The 21,379-nt window shown below is 41.8% G+C and overlaps 1 protein-coding gene across 1 annotated transcript in view; it reads right to left on the reverse strand.

The window, feature by feature from the left end:
* The window catches only part of MEGF10 (multiple EGF like domains 10), a 120,149-nt gene extending 104,448 nt beyond the window's left edge, over positions 1 to 15,701 (reverse strand). The window contains exon 1 of the mRNA XM_063129466.1: positions 15,622 to 15,701. The gene's annotated coding sequence lies outside the window, so the exon portion shown is untranslated. The remainder of the gene's footprint in view (positions 1 to 15,621) is intronic.
* Between the last annotated feature and the right edge of the window lie 5,678 nt (positions 15,702 to 21,379).

The following is a 21,379-nucleotide window of genomic DNA, read 5'->3' on the forward strand; positions in this document are numbered from 1 at the left end:
AAGTTAGCTAGGTGGCCTAGATGAACATAACAAAATCAGAGGATTGAAAAACTTTTAAAGCCTCTGTCTTCCTCCTGCCCTGCCTGGTTCCAATAGTCAGAGCCCTCTGTCTATTGAAAGTGCAATCCATAGGTTTATGCTCTAATCAGCATTGCGTTCAGAGGCAAATATATACCATTTGCAATGTGAAAGAAAACTAAGTTCACCCTTTGGGAGTAAAAATTGCTAACACTATTCTTAGGTGAATCTGTATGCATGTTATAGTCTCCATAACTAATTGATAATGATCAGATGTCTGATATAAATGCCATATAGTTAAGTGCTGTTTTATGGAAACACAGCATTATTGAAACTAGAAAATAAGTCTTGAGCATTTTTCAAAGGTAATTCCATATCCTCCATTCCACCATTAAAAACCCTATTTTTATGTGTTTTTCATTTTATAAAGGTTATTAATAGAGATTATTTTAATGAAGGTGACTTTTACAAGTAAGAAAAATACATGGATAATTAAAATCCTCTAAAGTAATTAATGATGTTCTGAAGCCTAGGAATATTCTTTAACAGCAGTTCATGCAAAGCTCCCAGGCATGACACATCATTTACAAAGTACTTCTCTAATAGCACACAAAGCCTTTTACTCCCCTCCCCCATCCACCATTCTGACATGACTGGAAAACAAGGGTCTGTGGGAGGGGGGCGGGTTAATGGTTAAATAAAGCTCCTTCTCTTCAAAGTTGCTTCCTACAGAATAGAAACAGTCTGTCTACACTTGTGAGGCCTTTATTCGCCTCACCCATTCAGCTGTGTTGTTGTCACAGTGATCACTTTTCCTAGGAAGCTTGATTTAGTCAATGGAAAGAATGTCTGATGCTGATAGCCTAGACAGACTCAGTTTCTGGGCCAGGCGTGGTAATGTGTCAACTGTCTCCAGGACTTGCTCTATAATGTAGCCAGTGAAAAGAACAATCCTAAATTCATATTTGGACATGATTATTTTTCTAGTTAGAATCAATCCTAACTGGATTACCCCATATCATTAGGCTTGATTTGCACTGACTTGGTTTAAATAAACATGTACGGGAGTAGTGTAAAATTGTTACACTTTTGGATAATATAGGAATAATATTTTTAGACTTTAAGGGTGCGATCCTATGCATGTTTAGACAGAAAAAAGTCCTACAGCTCTCAGGATGCCCAGGCCAGCAAGACTAGCTGGGGCATGCTGGGAGCTGAAATACTTTTTTCTGTCTGAACTTGAATAGGTTTGCATTAAAATGCATTATTTTAATAATTATATTTTACAGCAGTTGAAGTGAAGTGAGGTTAGCCAAAATTTCTCTGTTGTGGCATCCTGGTTGTGGAATGCCAACTGGTGCCAATGCTTGCTTCATTTGGACACCAAATTAAAACATAGCTTTTTATCAAAACTTTGAGGGCTAAATTTGCCTAAAGTTGCAGTTTTAGTTTTAATTGTTTTTTATTGCTTTTAAATTTTCTGCTGGTTTTAACTTGTTAATGGCTTAATAGGTTTTTAGCTATGTACGTTATGTATTGTTTTATACTGTTTGAATTGATTTTATCTCTATGCTGCCCTGAGATCCAAATAATATAGGGTGGGTTACAAATGTTTTAATAAGTAAATACATGGCAAAAAATGAAAGCATATAAGACAGGCTTGCCCAATCTGGTGTCCTTCAGACATGTTGGGCTACAACTCCCAGCATCTACCAGCCACTTTCTCATTTTTCTATGGCTGGCTAGGGGATGCTGGGAGTTGGACTCCAAGACATCCAGAAGGAACCAGGCTGGGGGAGGCAGGTATAAGGGATGCTTAAGGAATTTGATCTTTGTAAATTCCTGCATGAAATAACCTGATTCTCACCTCTTGAACTAATGTGTGGAATTCATACTTCTGTGAACAGATTTCACACTTCTGTGAACATTACATTGCAGCTCTTAGTATCAAATACACACTGAAGTACATATTTTGACAGAAAAGCACACATTTAAATATAAATAAGGTATGTACTTAAATACGTATGATGAAAGGATTTTTTTATTTCTCAGATTTATGCAGAAACAGAATGGGATTATGTGGAAGTGACAAAGACAACAAATAGTTTTGCATGCCACTAAAAGAATATACAGTGGCAATAAAAAGTTTGTAAACTCCTAGGATTGTCACATATTTCCAACCTAAAATGTTATTAGATCTTAATCTAACCCCATAATCCTACATAAAAAACAACAGATAACCTGACTAAGCAAATGACACACAAACATGAATGCTTTTTTAAAAAGCATTTGTTTATCATGACTGATTCAACATTCAATATCCATGTGTGAAAAAGCATGTGAATCTTTAGATTCAGGATCTGGTGGCACCCCTTGAAAAGCAATGACTTCAAATAAGCATTTCCTGTAACTGTTGGTCAGTCCCTCACATTGGTTTTGAGCATTCCTCCTTAGACAACTAGTTCAACCCAGTGACATTTGAAGGCTTTCTTGCATGAACAGCTCGCTTCATGTCTGCCACAACATTTAAGTGGCCTTTATATCCAGATTTGACTAGGACATTCTAAAACATAGAATTTCTTCTTCCGCAGCCATTCTTATGAACAATGTAGAATAATATTTCTATCTTTGTCTTGAGTATAGTGATATTACATTACATATATATATATATATATATATATATATATATGAATGAATAAAGTAGTATTAGCAAATACAGGAAAATATTAACATATCTAGTCTGTTTCTATGCTGTTCTTTCATTATAGGTGAGCTATCAGGGACCTCAGAATCGGGGACAAAAGCCAAAAACTCAGTCCAGAATATTTAAAACAAATATTCCTCCTATAGTCTTTCCTTCTTCAAGCAATTGTTGTAATATTTTTTAAAGTACTAAATAATATGTCTGCTGGTTTGACCATTGCATACAGGTCCTTTCTTAGCCTGAATCCTTTAAATCTTGCCCAAGGGGAAGGAAAAATCAAAGAGAGGAATCTCAGCTCATAAAGAAAAAGTACCACGTGTAAACTTGTCATATAAACATAGCGGCCTGAATTCAACTGTATGAGTGCACAGCAGTAAGCTACTATTCAGGTGTAGTTCCAGTCAGATCATCATTGAGGATGGTGCTTGTGATGAAATGATATTTTATTTTGTTGTCTGCATATATATTTGAATGTTTGGTTGTGGGCTTGATTCGCTTAAACAAATCCTTTCTATTACAGGCACTGGTAAGTTGGTGGGAAGGGGAGTTAGAATGTTGAGCTATTTCAATGGTGTCCTCTGATTGGTTGTTACTTTTTCAGTTGAAAGTGAGAGAGTATAACTGTCACTGGGTTTTCTTTGTGAGGTAAATAAGGACTGGCTTTCAGAAGGGTAGGATTAGGGAATCTGGCCACAGATGTGGAGGGTGGTTAGTTTTCCCTGGGAGGTGGAGGGAAATATATTTATTTTAACACCATGAAACGTAAGTTGCAGTAAAACATCCTTATTCTTGTAAATATTTTTAATATTGTTTTGTGCCTTTAAAACCATGCCTTTATCAGTCTTATTGGTTGCCGAAGGTTTGTGATACGCACATACACACACACACACACACACACACACACACACACACAGAGAGTTTAAAGTTCCCTCTTAAAAGGAAGAGAGTGGTAGCAGTGTAATAGAGGTTGTTGATAGTGTCATAGAGGGGGATGACACCACAGTGCCCATCACCTTTCTAGGGGAGCAATGGGGACTGAATCCAGCTGCATGGTCCCCCTTCTGCCACTTCCCCAACAGGTGATTGGTGCTACTGCCAAGATATCATCATACAGCAGCCTTTGATGGATAAGATTTTGTTGGTTCAGATATCACATGCCCCCAGATCCTCATCTAGCTTGGCATATGCATGTGCCATCTTGCTTCCATAAATATATGCCCCCTAGCTGGATCAAGCAACTGGGTCATATTTTAGGAGCATTTTTAGGCACTGATTCAAGGAGTCTTACATGAATACATGTAAGGAAGTGTATAATGCTTCTGCATGCCATCAAAAAATGCAAGTGCTAGAAATGGCAGGATGAGTTAATACATTACCCTGAGACCAGATGTTCTACTGAGATAGAGAAGTAGAGTAAAGCACAGTTCAATAATTCCTTATATTTTAATGTTTTGGCTTTCAATTTAACCTTTAATTTGATAATGTCTTGATTGCCTGATTTATGACATTGTCAGTCAATGAAGTCAGTATCAAATTAAAGAGTTTATAGTTGATAACATTAAAATGTAAGTCATTGGCTGACTTTTTGAGGTGCATATGACATATGATCTGCACCTGTTATCTTACAATTAGGCATATAATGAAAGCTGATCTACGCTAGTTGTAGTTTGGTTTTATTTACAACTGATCATGTTGGTTGTAATGGATTTGGCTGGCTTAATCGCTGTCGACCTGGGAACTACAAAACAACATTAATATTCCATTGATATTCCCCTGAATTTCACCTGCAGGTAGAGGTCTCAGAATAGTGCTTTGCAAAGTATAAGTGTGTGTGTGTAAGAAACAGTTAGGTTGGAGTTTGAAACCAAGACGCGCACAGAAGCAGGGAAAGAGTCAAGAGCTTGTAGTTGTAGTTGCAGCCTTGGGGGTGGCCACATAAGCTGCTCTCTGGAGATCTGCTGCCAGTTCTTAGGACTTTGATTCCAAATTCCAATAGGTTCCAATTATATCATTTATTGATTGATTTATTGCATTTTTATACTGCCCAATAGCCGAAGCTCTCTGGGCGGTTCACAAAAATTAAAACCATTCAAAGTATAAACTAAATATGCAAATAAATATGCAAATAAAGCAAAGATACTGTATGTCACTGGTCTTCTCTCATCCATAGTAAACCCAGTAGTTCTGCTCTGGAACTTATAGCTGCCCAGAAGTTGAAAGTCTGTACAAAAGTGTTGTACTTTCTAACCTTGATTCTGCCAAAATTTTGCCTGAATATAAGTTTGAGCAGACTGCAACTCCAGCCAACCGCACATAATGGCTTCTTTGTCTAGTTGTCACATGAACATTGTTGTGTTACCATTATTGTAACTTGAGGCTTAAAATGGAAAGCATGCTTTCATACAGACTACAAACTTCTGTGCTTCATGATTAGTATTGTTTTACTCCTTCATTAAGTTAATCAGTTTAGTAGATTAATGCAGTTCTGGAGACTTGTGATTTTAAAAGGCTCTAGTAATTCAGGAAGTTTCTAACATGATTCTGCTAACATATTTTGTTTGTTTGTTTAATTAATTGATTAAAGATTTTTATCCTGCCATTCTAGTGCCTATGCGCTACTGAGTGATGGTGGCTTACAATTTAAGATCACAATATCATAAAATACATTAAAAACAAAACAAAAGCAGAGACCACAGATAAAACACAACCTTTACATAAGAAAGCCTGCTAGACAGGCTGCAGAATTGTTAGACAACCAACTAGAATAAAATTTTCTGGAATCTCCTAAAATACACAGGTATCTAATTAGTGATCTGAAGTATATGATTGAGAAAACACTGGTCTTCCAAGGGTGGGTCATATCCTTTGGCTTCACAATATCTTGTGAAACAAAAGACACTTTGGGACTGTCCTACTGCAAAGTTGCAAGAAAGAACTCCATATTTCATTTGGACTCAGAAGGACTAATTGTTGCATTTATTTGTATTTGGAAATTGTTGCATCTTTTGTATAATTTAATTCTTACTAAAGGTATATTTATTCAGTTATAGCTTCACCAGTTTTATTCTCATTAAGCCCCAAAGGACCCACACAAGTAGAGGTTACACCTGCCTAAGAAGGGGACTGGGGCCAAAAGTCAAAAGAAAAGTGAGGATGATGTAAAAGAAGAATGGGCCGAAATGAACCCTTTGTATTAAAAAAAAAAGATGCCAAAAACAGTGGCATGTATTAGAAACACTTGTGAACAATATAAAACAAGCCACAAAACTACCATAGAAACCATGTTTCAGTAGCCAATGGGTATTGGAATGTGGTTTTCATGGAAGTTTTGGTGCTTATAATATCTGTCCCGCATAGTAATGTGTAACTGGTGAGTTTGGTTGATTTGGCTCACAGCTAGACCTAAGGTTTATCCTGGGATCATCCAGGATTCGCCCCTGCCTGAGCACTGGATCCCCTGTGTGTCACCTAGATGAACAGGTTTGACCCCTGGACGATCCAGGGATAAACCTTAGGTCTAGCTATGGCCTTGGAAGCTGTTGCTCCTGCCTGTTTTGCAAAATATGGATTACGGCCTGGAACATGTATTAGAATATGGTTTTTGTGGACATTTTGTGACTTATTGCATCCTTGACATGGAGTTACCTGTGACTGGTGAGTTTGGTTGATTTCACTCATTCAGAAGTGGCCGTTCTGGGCTGTTACATTCTATTCTGGATGTTATTCTGGTTAATAGTAATATAATATTGCAAGGTTTTTAGTCCTAAAATATTGTTCTCAAGTGTTTCTAACACATGCCACTGTTTTTGGCATGCTTTTAAATATATATATAAAGGGGTTGTTCAGGCCTGTTCCGTTCTAGCTTTTACACCGTCAGTGGTTGCATTCAGGCTACATTTTAGGTGAGAACGATATGTAAAATTGTAGTGTATGTTTACTGTTTACAACTTGTAGCTCTCCAAATGTTTTGTCCTAAAATTCCCATAAGCCCTAGTCAACATAGCCAACGGTGGGATAATGGGAGTTGTAGGTCAAAACATCTGGATGGCCAGAAGTCGCCCACCACTGTCAGTCTCCATACTGCATAAGTTAAGCCTGCATAATTTCTATACTTTTTCGTTCATTAGTGGATTTGAAAGTTGCTTAAATATTAAGTTATTTCCATAACAGAATTAAAGACTGTGAAGGCTTTCAGTCAAATCATATCTAAATTACATTTCCCCCCTCAAATATCCACAAGTTCCTACAGCAATAGAACTGTATTCCATCCACACATTTTAAAGACTGTGGGAAAGAAACACAGAAAGAAGATTGTTACTCTCCTGCAATTTATTTATCTTTATTAAATAAATAAATCCCACACTGAAGGAATGAATCCAATAGTGAAATGACTTAGATAAGAAGGGAGTTAACACCTACTTGACAGAGAACCAGAACTATGTTTCTTGTAGGGATGTGCTCCGCTTCTAATCGGACCGGAGAAGCAGTAGCGGAGCGGGGGGCTTCGCCTGCCCTTAAGGCGGAGGCGAAGAGGATTGGGGGGCCAGCGGAGCGTGGCGAAGAGGATCGAGGTGAAGGCGGATCCTTCGCCTCGATCCGGAGCTCCGCCGGAAAGGTAAGTGGGGTTTACCGGGCCCTGCCGCTGTCGCTGTTGCCCATGCGGCGACGGCAGCAGGGCCCGGTAACGCCCCCCGCCCTCCTCTCCCTTACCTGCCTCCGTCCGCGGTCCGTCAGCGTTTCCAATTGAGCCCGTGGTTCCAGCAGGAAGTCTGGGCCGCACTTGCGGCCCAGACTTCCTGGTGGAACCACGGGCTCAATTGAAGACGGTGACGGACCGTGGACGGAGGCAGGTAAGGCCCCCTCCCCCTTGGTCCCTTACCGGGCTCTGCCGCCGTCGCCGCATGGGCGGCGATGGCGGCAGGGCCCAGTAACCCCCCCGCCCTCCTCTCCCTTACCTGCCTCCGTCCGCGGTCCGTCAGCATCTCCAATTGAGCCCGTGGTTCCAGCAGACTTCCTGGTGGAACCACGGGCTCAATTGAAGACGGCGACGGACCACAGACGGAGGCAGGTAAGGCCCCCCTCCTCCTTACCGGGCTCTGCCGCCGTCGCCGCATGGGCGGCGATGGCAGCAGGGCCCGGTAATCCCCCCTATGGGGAGGGGACCGGAGCTCCGATCCGGATCCGGAGCTCCGAGCGGAGCGGAGTGGGCACAGGCGGAGTGGGGGCGGGGCGGAGCGGGCCGATCCGAAAATGGCGGATCTTAAAGTGAAGCGGAGTGGGGGGTCCATGCACACCCCTAGTTTCTTGCAAGATATGGAAAGCACTGGAAGTTGCATATATGATTACTTAATGCCACTTTAACATGTACCACCAGCATTAACACCATTCTAGCACTAGGTTCCGAGAGCTTCTAGGACAAATCAGCACTGGTGATGAATCTCACCATGCCAGGTGCCAGAATGATTTGATGACTTGCACTACTACATGTAATGGAAAAAGCAATGGCAGCAAACTATTGTGTGCAGGCTGTTTCCAGCAGTCTTCATGTAATGTAAACAAAATGCTCTCATTCTTGGTTCTTACCTTCCATAACTAACAGATAATACTGGGTTGAGCTGGTATTTCCATAGAGAAACACAGAGACATGTGAATGACCCAAAAAAGTATTGGGTGTATAGTTTACACACCTGGCATCTTTGTTCATGAAGAAAGGAGGTGTTATCCCAGGATAACCACTGAAATGTACTTTGTGTAAAGAACCTCTAACGGAGAAGTTTGGGGGATAAGATACTATCCTGTTCATCTTGATATGGAAATTAGGTGGTTGGCATCACCCAGGTTAGGAAATCATGTATCTGTAAAGTAATATTAAAACAGCTGTGGGCAGAAAGTAAATCTTCAGAAGTTTTGGACTTCAACTCCCAGCATTCCTGACCATTTGCCCATACTGGCAAGGGCTTCTGGGAGTGGAAGTCCCAAACATTTGAAGATCTATTTTCTGCCCACCCCAATAGTAAAACAATAAACCTTGTCTAGATGAAGTTGTTTAGAGTGATTTTAAATGTTGTTTACAGCAGCTTTTACTCATCAAAAAAGCAGCATATTGATCTTACCATAGACACTGATGCAGAAAAATAAAATGAAGTGTTGTGGTAGTGGTTGTTCTGTGTTCTACTTCCATTTCCACAATACACAGAAGTTTCCATGTTCTCTCTCTTATTGACCGTGTTGAAACAAATCAACAGCAAAATTAGTTCCTGTCATGTGATGTAGGCATTTGCTTGGTGAGAAAAAGCTTGAGACGAATTAGTCACATTACACACAACAGTGAATAACTAACAGCTGCTCATTTTGGACAAATACAGACATGACCCAGTATGCTGGAGATGAAGTTCATTAACAATCTGAGCGTCTTTTCAGTTACACAAACAAGGTTCATTATCTAATATCAAGAGATACTGTTGGCCAAGTTGTATTTTTAGTTTTAAAATGCCAGCTCATGATTTTAATTCCATAAAGAAATACTATTTAGCATGTAATAAAAACACAACATCAAATATTGATTTCCATGGGAAAACTGAAACATGCTGAGGAGTGCCCATATTTTTAGAATCTGCACCATGAGAAAATATGACCTTTATTTTGTTGCTTATTCTATTATTAAAAGTTCGACAGCACTATCAGCTGGCATTCCTAACTTGAGCCTGAAAAATGTAAACAAGAAATTCAGCAGCACAAGAGCACAGATATGTTGGTTACTCAGTTTGCTCTTTTGCTAATACCAGTTGTTTACATCCCATATTGCATGTACATCATGAAAAACACACATAGCTAATTATGTATGCTCTCTTCCTGAACTGTGTTACAGAGCGTTCAGGAGTGTTTACAAGGGGAAATGAAGTCCGAAGCCAGCTTTCAGTTTCAGTCTTGCATTAAAACAGAGCTCAGTCAATGGGTACATTTCTTTCAAGCACAAGACAACAGTAAGAAACATTACACTTTTACTTCTCCATGATTAATCCTCCCAAGATGCTGAAAAACAACATATACTCTCAAGGCAGTACACTAGCCTTGTTTCCAATCTAACTGACCTTCATGAACCTAGCTAAGAATTCTCAGTAATTTTGATAAAAACAGGCTGAATTTACATTTCATGTGAGCTGAGCAGCATGTAGACAAAGGCATGCAATCTTGTGCACTAATGGATGTTCTACTAGAATCAACTGGACATACCTCAGCACAAATGAAGGTAGGATGTGCACCCCAGAACAGAACCTAATATATTTATTTCATTTTTATATAAACATGTTTATATACCACTGTTATAGAAAATTACTCTGGAAAAACATGCAGTGGCTGACAATGGGCAGTATCCAATGGGGCACTTACACCCCGCTGATTCCCTTCCACTCACTGATTCCTGTATTTTATTTATTTATTTATTAAGTAGATTTACATACCACTGTCCATATTTAAAAAAAATATTCCCTTTCGCAAGCAGTGGGCCCACTAATTCTGTTGCAAAAACAGGGGGCTTTCTTGACAACTGGAAAGCCCCTGGGTGGATCCGCAGTGGTGCTATGTCATGACGTACCATTTCCCCCAGGGCCATTCTTGCTAAAAAGAAAAAAAGAAGAGGTGGATGCTCCAACTGGCCATCTCTACCCTCCCCTGCCCCCCAAGAACGCCCTAGGGAATGTGACATCATGTGACATCATGACATAGTCTTGTTCTCATTGGACTATTCTTAGTGATGGACACTATAGGGCTGCTGTGCTTAGTCCAGCTTCTTGTAGCAAATCTTCTTTCCAGTAAAAGAAATACTGCAACCCTCTGCTACCTCATATTTATCTATCATATCCACCCACCACCCTAGACATAAAAAGCATAATAATTTCTCCCCATCACAAAAATCTTCACAGGCCACTTTCAGCCAACCAGCTGAAATGCTAAAAAAAAAAAAGAATAAGAAAAAAAAGTGTGGATCAAATACTGTTGACTGGCAATAATTTTCTGAATCTAACTTTTTTTAAAAAAATATCAAACTTGTTTTAAACAAAGGGATCTTTGAAAGATTATAATTTCCTTTTATATTTTATTTATTTATTTATTTATTTTATTACATTTATATACCGCCCCACAGCCGAAGCTCTCTGGGCGGTTTACAACAATAATCCACATTTTGTCAGGCCTTCAGTAAAATCTACATCATATTATAAAAGGTAACCTGTTTCTATATTAAGAATATTCTTAATGTGTGTATGCTATCAATCACAGTAGAAACTAGATCTAATGAAATCAGTGGGAGCTCCACCACTGACTTGTAGCATGTGGGCTGGAGTCCATATAACACGATGGAAAGCAGGGAAGTGTCTGACATTCATTGATCATCAGATGGGGGGAGTCACATTTCCCTACCATCACTTTGCCTTCTGCTTCTGTCCCACAATAGGGTTGAGCAGCTTCCTCGTTCTTCACATGGGGAAGAAAGAGGAACCAAGCAACGATCACGTGGGCATTTTTATGGCACAACCTCTCCTGCACGTGCAGGAAGTAGCACCAATTAGCGCTAAAGCCATAAGAATCTGTTTTTCCAGTTATCTTGAAGTGGGGAAAATGACAGAAAGCGTGGGAGATGCGCAGCAGAAACACGGCATCATCAAAATGTCCTACAGAGATCCATGAGTGGCCAGTCATGAGCGTGCCATAAAACGCTCATCTGATGATGTTTTAAGGCAGACTGAAATGTCAAAAAAATCCAACAGTACCAGCCTACTCATATGTTGTAATCTAAGCACAATCACATCCACAAGTTATCCTAACTGTGGCTACTAGAACATATGCCAGTCACTCTAATTGGCTATTTCTCCTCATTCTTAAACATATGTAGCTCCTTTCAGCCTTTTTCCATAGGAAAATGTAGCCGGAGTTCAAATCCAACACCACTTGCATACTGGCCCTTTACTTTCCCACTGAACTGCACTCCATGTAGTACTGGGTTATATAACTTCGATCTCCAAGTATAATAAGTAGGGAGGAAGGAAAGAGGGTGTGTCATGGATTGGCCCCCTGGATGATTACAAAGGCACCTTCAGTTCTGTACCATAACACATATCAATTGTCTGCACACCCTATTTATAACTGGCACTAACAGAGAGTAGAAGCAAGCAACAAGTCCATTCTTATGTTAACCGCCCAGAGAGCTTCAGCTATGGGGCAGTATAGAAATGTAATCATCATCATCATCATCAAAAGAAAAATGGCTCATACAACCAGTGTTACCAAAGTGAAACAAGTCTGGATAGACAGATGCCTAGGAACCTAGATTCCAAAATTACCATAAACTCATTCATTCCCACAGATGTAGGAAATTATACAAGGATTGATGCAAACATCAATTTGCTCCTGATAGACACAGAAGAATTAAGAATCCATGCAGGCTTTGAAGTCCAGGAGAAAAAAATTCTCCTCCATTCTACAGATGACCAACTACTGTAGTTACCATTTTTTTAAAGCAGTGATACACCGTGTAGTTGAGGTTCTTTGGTAGGACTTCACAACTGCAGAACCCCATACTCTGAAGATTTGCCAATGACCCAACTACTTTCAAAAAGAGGAAAGCTGAATGGAGTCTGACATTTCTCCCTGATTCTTTTCTTTGACCCAGTTCAACTACTAAACAAAAGGAGCACTTATTCGGTCTTTTAGAAGCACTGCATGCAGCCAGCCATCAGGGTGCCCTTGCTCCCCCCAGAGAGCTAAAAAGGCAAAGACGAAGCTTACTGGTGTTGCTTTACTGTTGCAGCCTTGTGTGAGAAAAACCTTGTGTTTCTCCCTACAGTTGGCCCCCAAACTTGATTTGTGTCATGAGCAAGTGGCTGACAAACAAGGAAATGTTTATTCCGTATTGATTGCAATCCTCCAAGTGAATAGAGCTTGAGGTTCTTGACCTGACCAGACCAGACTATGCAACATGCTATACAACTATGTCCTTAGCTAGACCTAAGGTTTATCCCGGGATTGTCCTAGGGTCATCCCTGTTCATGTAAATGACACACAGGATATCCCGGGAGCAGGCAGGGACCATCCCGGGATAAACCTTAGGTCTAGCTAAGGCCATAGAGAAGGACCAGGGCTCAATGCAACAGATTACATGCTTTGCATGAAGATAGACCCAGGTTCAATCCTTAGCATCTCCATGTATGGGTGAAAAAATTCCTATCTGCAACTCTAGAGATATGGTATGCCGATGTAGGGGGAAAAACGCACCAATAAGCATAGATGCTAAAAACAGAAATCAACTCTGGTGCTTGATAGATGTATTAAAAACTATTTTATTCTTAAAATCCAAAGCAGAGAGTTTTTGGATTTTAAGAATAAAATAGTTTTTAATACGTCTATCAAGCACCAGAGTTGATTTCTCTTTTTAGCATCTATGCAACTCTAGAGAGCCATTAGCAGTCAATGACGACAATATTGGGTTAGATGGATCAAGGATCTGGCTCAATATAAGGCAGCTTCCTGTGTTCCTTTTCTGATACCTCTGAATCTGCATGAGCCAACTCCACCCCCAAAGAGCAGCTTAGAGAGGGGAACACTTCAGCGGTCTTCTTAGCTAATATGTGAGAGCTCAAGTACAGCACACCCATGGGGCTGGGGAGGACACTGACTGCTCATTTGAATGAGAAGTTATTGCCATCCTGGGAAACCATGATACATCCATCTCTGTGCTTTGTCCAGCCCACTTGTTGATGCAATCATGCACCAATTATAAATGACCATGAAAATATGGAAAGCATTCCATTAACTCTTGATTTTGTGTATGATTCCACAGAGTTATTTCCTAACTCTGTATCTGGCAAAGGGCTATGTTGTGAATACAGAGATTAACGCTACCTGTGAAAGGACGCTAACTGTAATTAAAGCCTGTTGATTTGGTAGCACTCTCATAGCAATTAAAGTTGTAGCAAGTGGTACCTGCAACAAAATTTTGCAGAGTGGAGTGCTCCGTTCAGGGTTCCAGCTAGTCAGCCATGCTCTTTTCTAGAATACTCCATTCCATTCCCACTCCCGGTTTTCCATTTCCCTCCCCACAACAGTCACTCAGCATTCTGTGCCCATTGAACATGCTCAGTCCTCACTGCGCTGTTTTGGGACTTCCCTCTCACTTTGGGTTTCTTTTCTAAAGTTGTGTTGTTGTTTTGTACTTCTGCAACCTTGTGATTCCCCCATGCCTTCTGTGATACTTTCCTCTGTGTGTGGATGCAGTTGTAGAATGCATAACAACTCTAATAGCTGTTGTATTGTTTGATCCTGTCTATCCTTTTCATAAGACTAAATGAACAACATCAGTGTTATTAACTATCTAAGCAAATGAGGGGCATTGGGAGGATTAGGAAAAGGGATACAATTCGTGACTTGTCTTCAGTAGTGGGAACAGAGTGAGGAAATTATTTAAGTTTGCCACAGTTAGCATGAAATATGCATTCTAATTAATTTCTAATTAACTGATGTATTAATATTAGTTCAGTTTGTGAGGATTAGTGGGCATGAAAGGCCCTGTGTTGTTGCAGAAAATCAGATTACAAAACATATAGAGAGAACCTAATTTCTAAAAAGAGTTTCCGGGGATCAAGGCAGTTTGAAATTACTCTGCCAATGCCAGTAGCCAACCTCCTTAAACTTTGTTATATGGGGACAGGCTGTGATTACTCAGATAAAGGAAGACACTCTGCATATGTTCAAAACATTGTTCTTTATAATTACTTCACATGTCCAATGCCTTGGTTGGCCCTAGCACTGAAGAAAAAAATCCAAGGCTGAACCAATGGCTCCACAAATTAAGCACTTCTTTTAGGCCCTTTTGCTAAAATATGTGTGGATTGCATGGTACCAATAATGTTTTAAAAGTACAGTCAAACATTATGTCTGTCTCCAGTTCTAGAGTGAAGAAAAGCTATAGTGTACATGATGCTAAGTTAGTCAGGTGTTAAAAACTCAGTGCTGAACTAATAACAAAACAGCTCAGACTGCCAGCCCACCCCTCTGGAAATGCAAAGTGCTTGGTGAATGGAAGAAATTCTTGCACGAACTTGAGAAGGGAGGGTTGAAGAGAAGGGGACAAGGAGTTTTTGCTCTCAAAACAAGGCTTTGTTTGAAGGCGCTCCATCTAAATAAAGAAAATGTCCCTGCGGAGAGGGGAGACACTGAAAACCCAGGGCTAAGTTGCCAAAGTCTAACTGTGTTCACCTACAAAACCAGAAAGTGTGACACATCAGAAGCTGCCGGGGGGGGGGGGGGCGAGGATTAGGGAGGAGTCCTTAGAGGATGAGCTGCAAAAGCCTACTTTATCAGATTAACAGACACTTTACTTGAAGATGCCCAGGTTGTTGCTCCATGCTGCCTACAAAACGTACATGCCAAATGACAGCAGTTCACACACTACTGAGATGTGAAATTTAGGTAGGAAGGACACACTGCACACAAGTCATGGGTGATGATGATGGCATACTTGTCTATTTTGTCAGTGGACTGTGGCTTCCTATCATGTGCCTACCACAAAAAGAAAAAGGGAAACACGTCTTATTCAGCCTGCAGCTACTACAGTTCCTGCCCCATATAGGTTCAGTGGTCGTCTGAAAAGGTTGGTAGGAACGTCAGTGGTGGACATGCGATGCTTTTTCTGACATGCAAACGATGCCCCCCGTAAGCCAGAAGCCTCACTCTGAAGCGTGCTTCTTTACTCGTGAGGTGCCCCAGCACTTTTTGTCTCCCGCCCAAACCGTGCCTTAAGTTTACTTCATGGGGGTGTTAAACGACCTGCAGTCACGGTCAGCCTCACTCAGCCCCCATCCTGGCCAAGCGGCGCACCTGCATTTTCCCGCCTCGACGCTCCTCACCTGTTAAGCAGAGCTGCGGGCGCGACAAGCGGCGTCTCCTTCGCTCTCAGCTCGGGCGGACAAAAGTGGAGCAGCTTCGGAGGGGGCTTTTTTCCACCCCCTTTTCTGATTACAGCCTCTGCGTGGGAGGCGCCATGGTGCGTCCGAGCCTGTCCGGGCGAAGACAAATAAAGCGGCCGCCCCCGCTCTCGAGCACCAAGATGCCTCAAGTTTACCAGCACTAGTGAAGGCGAGCGAGCGAGCGAGTCGGGGGATGCCGCTACAGCGATTAGGAAAACAGCTGACTCGCTCCCATCCACCGGGTTCCTCGGGCTTTTTCTCCTCAGGGTGGGTGGGATAGATTGGGGGGACAGACGTGCCACTCCACAGCGCGCCCTGACCAATGGTAAGTGAAGGCGGCCGGCGGCAGCTTCAGCAACAAACTTGAGGCGGCGGAGAGTTCCCTTCCAGGCAGCAGAGAGAACCCGGTGGATAGGAGTAGACGAGAAACGCGGGGCAAGGAGGCATGTCGCCGCCGCCTCCAGCTTCACTGGGGAACAGGTGCCCGCCACCGCCCAAGGCTGTGCTGCGAAGGGGAGATGCCATTCCCCGCCCCATCGCGGCGCGAGTACGCAGGCAAGGGCGGGGCCGGGCTCTCTCCTGCAGCCCCCTCAGGTGCGTCGCGGGCAAGCGGAAGCTTGCGACACAGAACGCAAACTGGACATCTATATTTCATAGTACATTTCTGTACCGACCAATAGCCGAAGTTCTCTGGGTGATGCACAACAATTGAAACGCAAAATACAAAGTAAAATACAATATAAAATGTAAATGGCAGCACAGGTATTTTGCCAGGAAACTAGACAGCGGGAGACTTTTCTTGACCTCATGGTGCTTGAAAACAGGGTGCGCATGCTTGAGAGGCAATTTTTTTTAACTAAGTGATACAGCAGCCTACACATCTGGAGGGCAACAAGCTGGGAAGGATCTGTTACAGAATCTTGTTATTTCTAAACTGATCTCATGATTTGTTTCAAGCCCTGAACTATGATCCTGAACTTTGAATAAGCGTTATCAATTTCTATTAAATGCACACATATACATGGGCACTGGTCAGATACCGCAAATCAAAACACCTGCATTTTACATCTTTCGGATGGACAGTGGCCTTGTTAACTTTCAAAAGGGTGCCTGAAAAAGTTAACATATTTAAAGGTCCATCCAATGAGCATTTTATTGCACACTCGTTACTGGGCACTCATGGAGTTTGCTCAAGTCCCTCACATGACATCGACTGCATCCCGTGCCCCTTCTGGCCTTCCTTGTGCAACAACAAAAAACCTCATTAAGTCCAATGTTTTTTTAAACTCAGAATTGCTGCTCTCTCCTGCTGTGTGCAGGAGAAGCAGTGCCATTAGAACAGCGGACTCAATGGGCCTGGTGCTCCTTGTGTACTTACTCTTTTGAAAAGAGGAAATAACTGAGGAATGAAAACACTGGTAGAGAAGCGAAAGTAGGGAGAATGTTAACCCCCGGTGTGATGGAGCTTTTAGGCTGCAATTCTGTACTGTACTTACCAAGGAACTCAGTACCACTGAACTCAATCGCATTTACTTCCTAGACAACATACACAGGATTGGGCTATTAAGATGCAATTCTACGTGCACTTACCAGGGAGTAAATCCCATTGAACTCAATAGGATGTACTTCTGCATAAATATACAAAGGATTTCTCTGCATGGCTGCAATTGTATACCCACCTAGCTGGGAGTAAGGGCCATTAAATATAGTGGGACTTGATTCTAATAGGATTGTTATTGTGGCATAACCTTCCCAGATGTGTGAAGTGTTCTCAGTTGGCAGAGAGAGAGATGGACATAGAAGGGGAAATGTAAACAGTGGGAGAAAATACTTGCCATGAAAATCATGAGGTACAGTAGTAGATCTGTGACAAGATCTGTGACCTTGGAAGATGCAGTAGTAGATCTGTGACAAGATCTGTGATCTTGGAAGTTCAAAATAAGCACAATCACCATTAAGAGCAGCAGTAATTGTTGATAACATATGGACACATTCCTCAAATTCCCATTCAGCCATGAAGTTCACTGGTGATCTTGGACTAGTCAATGGTCTGGTTTGCACAATCACCACAGCCTAAATGGGTTGTTTTAGGATTGTGGGAGGTTTATTAATCATGCCAAAAACCTACCCTTACCAGGTTTGGGCATCACAATAAGCCACAGTGACTGAACACCATGGCTTAAATACACAAAATGGCTGCTGGCACACACCAAACGCACCTTAACTTAAATAAGTCATGGTGGGCTGTGGTGATTGTGAAAATCAGGCTGCACGCTTTCTCAGCCTACCTACCACACAGGGTTGTTGTGAGAAGGCCACACTAGGACCATCCACACAGGAAGGCCTGGATAGACCTATAGAAGTATCCCCAACTGAACTCCTCGTAGTTCATCACCTCCCATCCCCAGAGAATGCTGCCGCCAGAAGGTGAAGACACAGGCTGTGAAGTGCGCACCTCAAGGACCAATGCAACTGAGCTACTCAAGAATAAGGGTCTACTTGAGAGTAAGGGGGTTTTCAGGAGTAGGGAGGTTCTAAAGACTAGCTGTACCTTGATGTGGGCTAGGAGACCTGACAGTGAGCCGATTTGTACAATCGAACAGCCCACCATGGCTTAAATAAACCATGGTGGTGTGCAACATGTGCTACTGTGCAGGTGGCTATTTGAATATTCCATGACTGGTTGCAGCTTATTGTGTCATACAAAGCCAGGGAACATGGTTATGCAACAGTTGTTTCGCCTCTGCACAGTCCACAGTCCCTCACACCCTTTACCCCAACCACGGATCATTTGCTGGTTTCCTGTGCAATTTCACCATACTAAAAGGCCAAACATAGGCATCACAGGCAAACAAGCTAAACAAGGATAGCAGCAGCATACCTTGGGCAAAATTGGGAAGTAGCATATTTTGGAGACATAAGAACAAACCCTCATGAGGTTTGCAAACAATGACAGTAGCATACAATGGCCAACACAGCCCCACCCACCCACCCACCACCAAAAAAAGCAATTGCAGGACTTAGGCAGAGACAATAAAAAGCTCGTTACAGGCAAACATGGGCAGCAGAATGTGACAGGCCAAACACAGGCAGCACAGGCCAACTTGGGCAGCATCTTTTAATGGGCAAACATGAAACAGCACATCATTGCAAGACCACATAATGGACAAACATAGGCAAGAAAGAGCAGACCCCAGAACAAGTGAGCGGCAGCACTGCATGAGCAACAGCAGTAACAAACGATGGGCAAAGGGGAGTAGCAGTATGTTCTGAAATCATGGCTTTAGCTAGACCAAAGGATTATCCCAGGCAATATGCCTGCTCCTGGGATCCCCTGTGTGTCATTTGGATTCACAGGGATGATCCCGGGACAATCCCGGGATATAGGTCTGGTCTAGTCATGGCCCATATGTGCATATGAGAAGAAAAATACAGCAAATCCCATGCAAATGCACCCATGCGGATGGAACAACTTCTGATAACACTACATATTCTCTTCCTTCAGATCATTCCACATCATGGAAACATGAATCAGGCAATAAGTGTAGCTGAATAACTTGCCCATACTTAAATGAGTGATTGGAAAACTTGAAAACTCATAACTTCAGGATTACACAGCAGATTTCCACCAAAGCAGCAAAGGGAAGACCCTTGCAAAATAATCTTGATTTGTTAGCTTAAGGCAAAGGGTAAGATGTGATGAATGGTTTGGGTAGGCACAAAAATAGTTGGGAAGTTATACTACATCTGGGGGCAAAATGCAATAATTCACTCGTTCTTCTTCCAAATTGAGCTCTTAGATTTTCCATGCCAAATTTCAAACTGATCAGATAAATTGTCCTGATTTTATGATATATGTAGGCCATTTCAACAGCCAGTGCTTGAATTATGGGGGAAAGGTAGGGGGCCCTGACTACTCCCAAAACCTTCTAAAAGCAGTAGCTAAGGGGACTTCTAATTACATAAGCAATCTAGACAGATGCTATTGATGTATGAAATATCCCAGTCCCTTTAATGAAAATTACACCCAGTATGCAGAATGAAGAACAGCTAAATATGCATAGGTGAGGGAAGGGGAGGCCCTCCCTACCCCCTCTTTAATTCAAGCATTGCCAATGGATAAATAATATGCTCAATATAAAACTTCACAAACCCTGCATTAGTTTGCCCTCTTGCTGTTCTTTTCTGGCTGAGATTTAAGAATGCACACACATATTTACCTAATATGTCTGGAAAACACATGTAGACATGCTGAACTTCTGTAGAAGCAGAAGTTTATCTACATAGTACAGGCTCAACACTCATAGAATCATACAATAGCAGAGTTGGAAGGGGCTACAAGGCCATCGAGTCCAACCTCCTGCTCAATGCAGGAATCCACCCTAAAGCATCCCCGACAGATGGTTGTCCAGCTGCCCCTTGAATGACCCTAGTGTGGGAGAGCCCACAACCTCCCTAGGTAACTGATTCCATTGTCGTGCTGTTCTAACAGTCAGACAGTTTTTCCTGATGTCCAGCTGGAATCTGGCTTCCTTTAACTTGAGCCCGTTATTCCGTGTCCTGCACTCTGGGAGGATCAAGAAGAGATCCTGGCCCTCCTCTGTGTGACAACCTTTTAAGTATTTGAAAAGTGCTATCATGTCTCCCCTCAATCTTCTCTTCTCCAGGCTAAACATGCCCAACATGCTCATTGTTTCCCAACCCATTGACAATGCCAATGAAGACAATTGCAAGAGCAGGATGGGTTGAACCATTTGTAATGTCAAATCAGAACCCCAAGCAGCTTTCCAATGGATATACTTTAAAGCTACAATTCCATGCTTGCTTGCTTGCTTGCTTGCTTACTTAGGAGTAAAGTCCATTGAATCCAGTATGCCTTAATTCTCAATAAACATGCACTTCACAAGAAGGGTTTTGGCTGCTCTTCTGTCTTTCTTCAAGTTAGGATCTGGCTTCAGCTGCAGTGGTCCGTGTCACTGCCCTGCTGCAATTTACACTGATTCTTATGCATATTTACACCAAGCTGGATATAGCACTATGAAAGAGGTATGAAAGCAGTATATAAGAGGCAGGATCCACACTACTGCTTTAAAGCGATATTGACAACTGTTGGGGTCTGTGACACATATCATATACCGCTTTCATAGTGCTATATCCTGCTTGGTGTGGCTCCTGCCTCTTACATACCGCTTTCATGCCGCTTTCATAGTGCTATATCTTGCTTGGTGTAGATCTGGTGTAGATCTTCATTCTGTATACAGTGTGTAATCTATGTTAAAGGGACTGGGCTTTTCCATCAATAGCTTCTATCTTGATTGGACATGTAATTTGAAGGCATATGGCTTTCCAAATTGGAAACTTTTAAAATTCTGCAAAAAACATTTCAGAAGCCAGATGATAAAATTACTGAGAAAATGATCCAGCATGAAAATATGCTATTAGCTGTAGACATTTATTTGAAAACAGGGCCATCTGCTGTTTGTAATAGTAATCTGCCAACTGAAGCTTTGTTTGCCTGCCCATTTTTTTTATTAAATATGCAAAACAATTTCTAGGGACAGCTTAAAATATATAATAGAAAATACTGCATCAAGTCTAAGCAATATTTACATGATTTGATATATTTTGCATTTTATCTGAGATATCCTACAAGTTCTTAGTTTCATGCTTTATAGGGTGCTTCAGGTTCAGTGCTATC

The sequence above is a fragment of the Elgaria multicarinata genome, chromosome 6 (genome assembly GCF_023053635.1).
Source record: "Elgaria multicarinata webbii isolate HBS135686 ecotype San Diego chromosome 6, rElgMul1.1.pri, whole genome shotgun sequence".
Taxonomy (NCBI): Eukaryota; Metazoa; Chordata; class Lepidosauria; order Squamata; family Anguidae; genus Elgaria; species Elgaria multicarinata.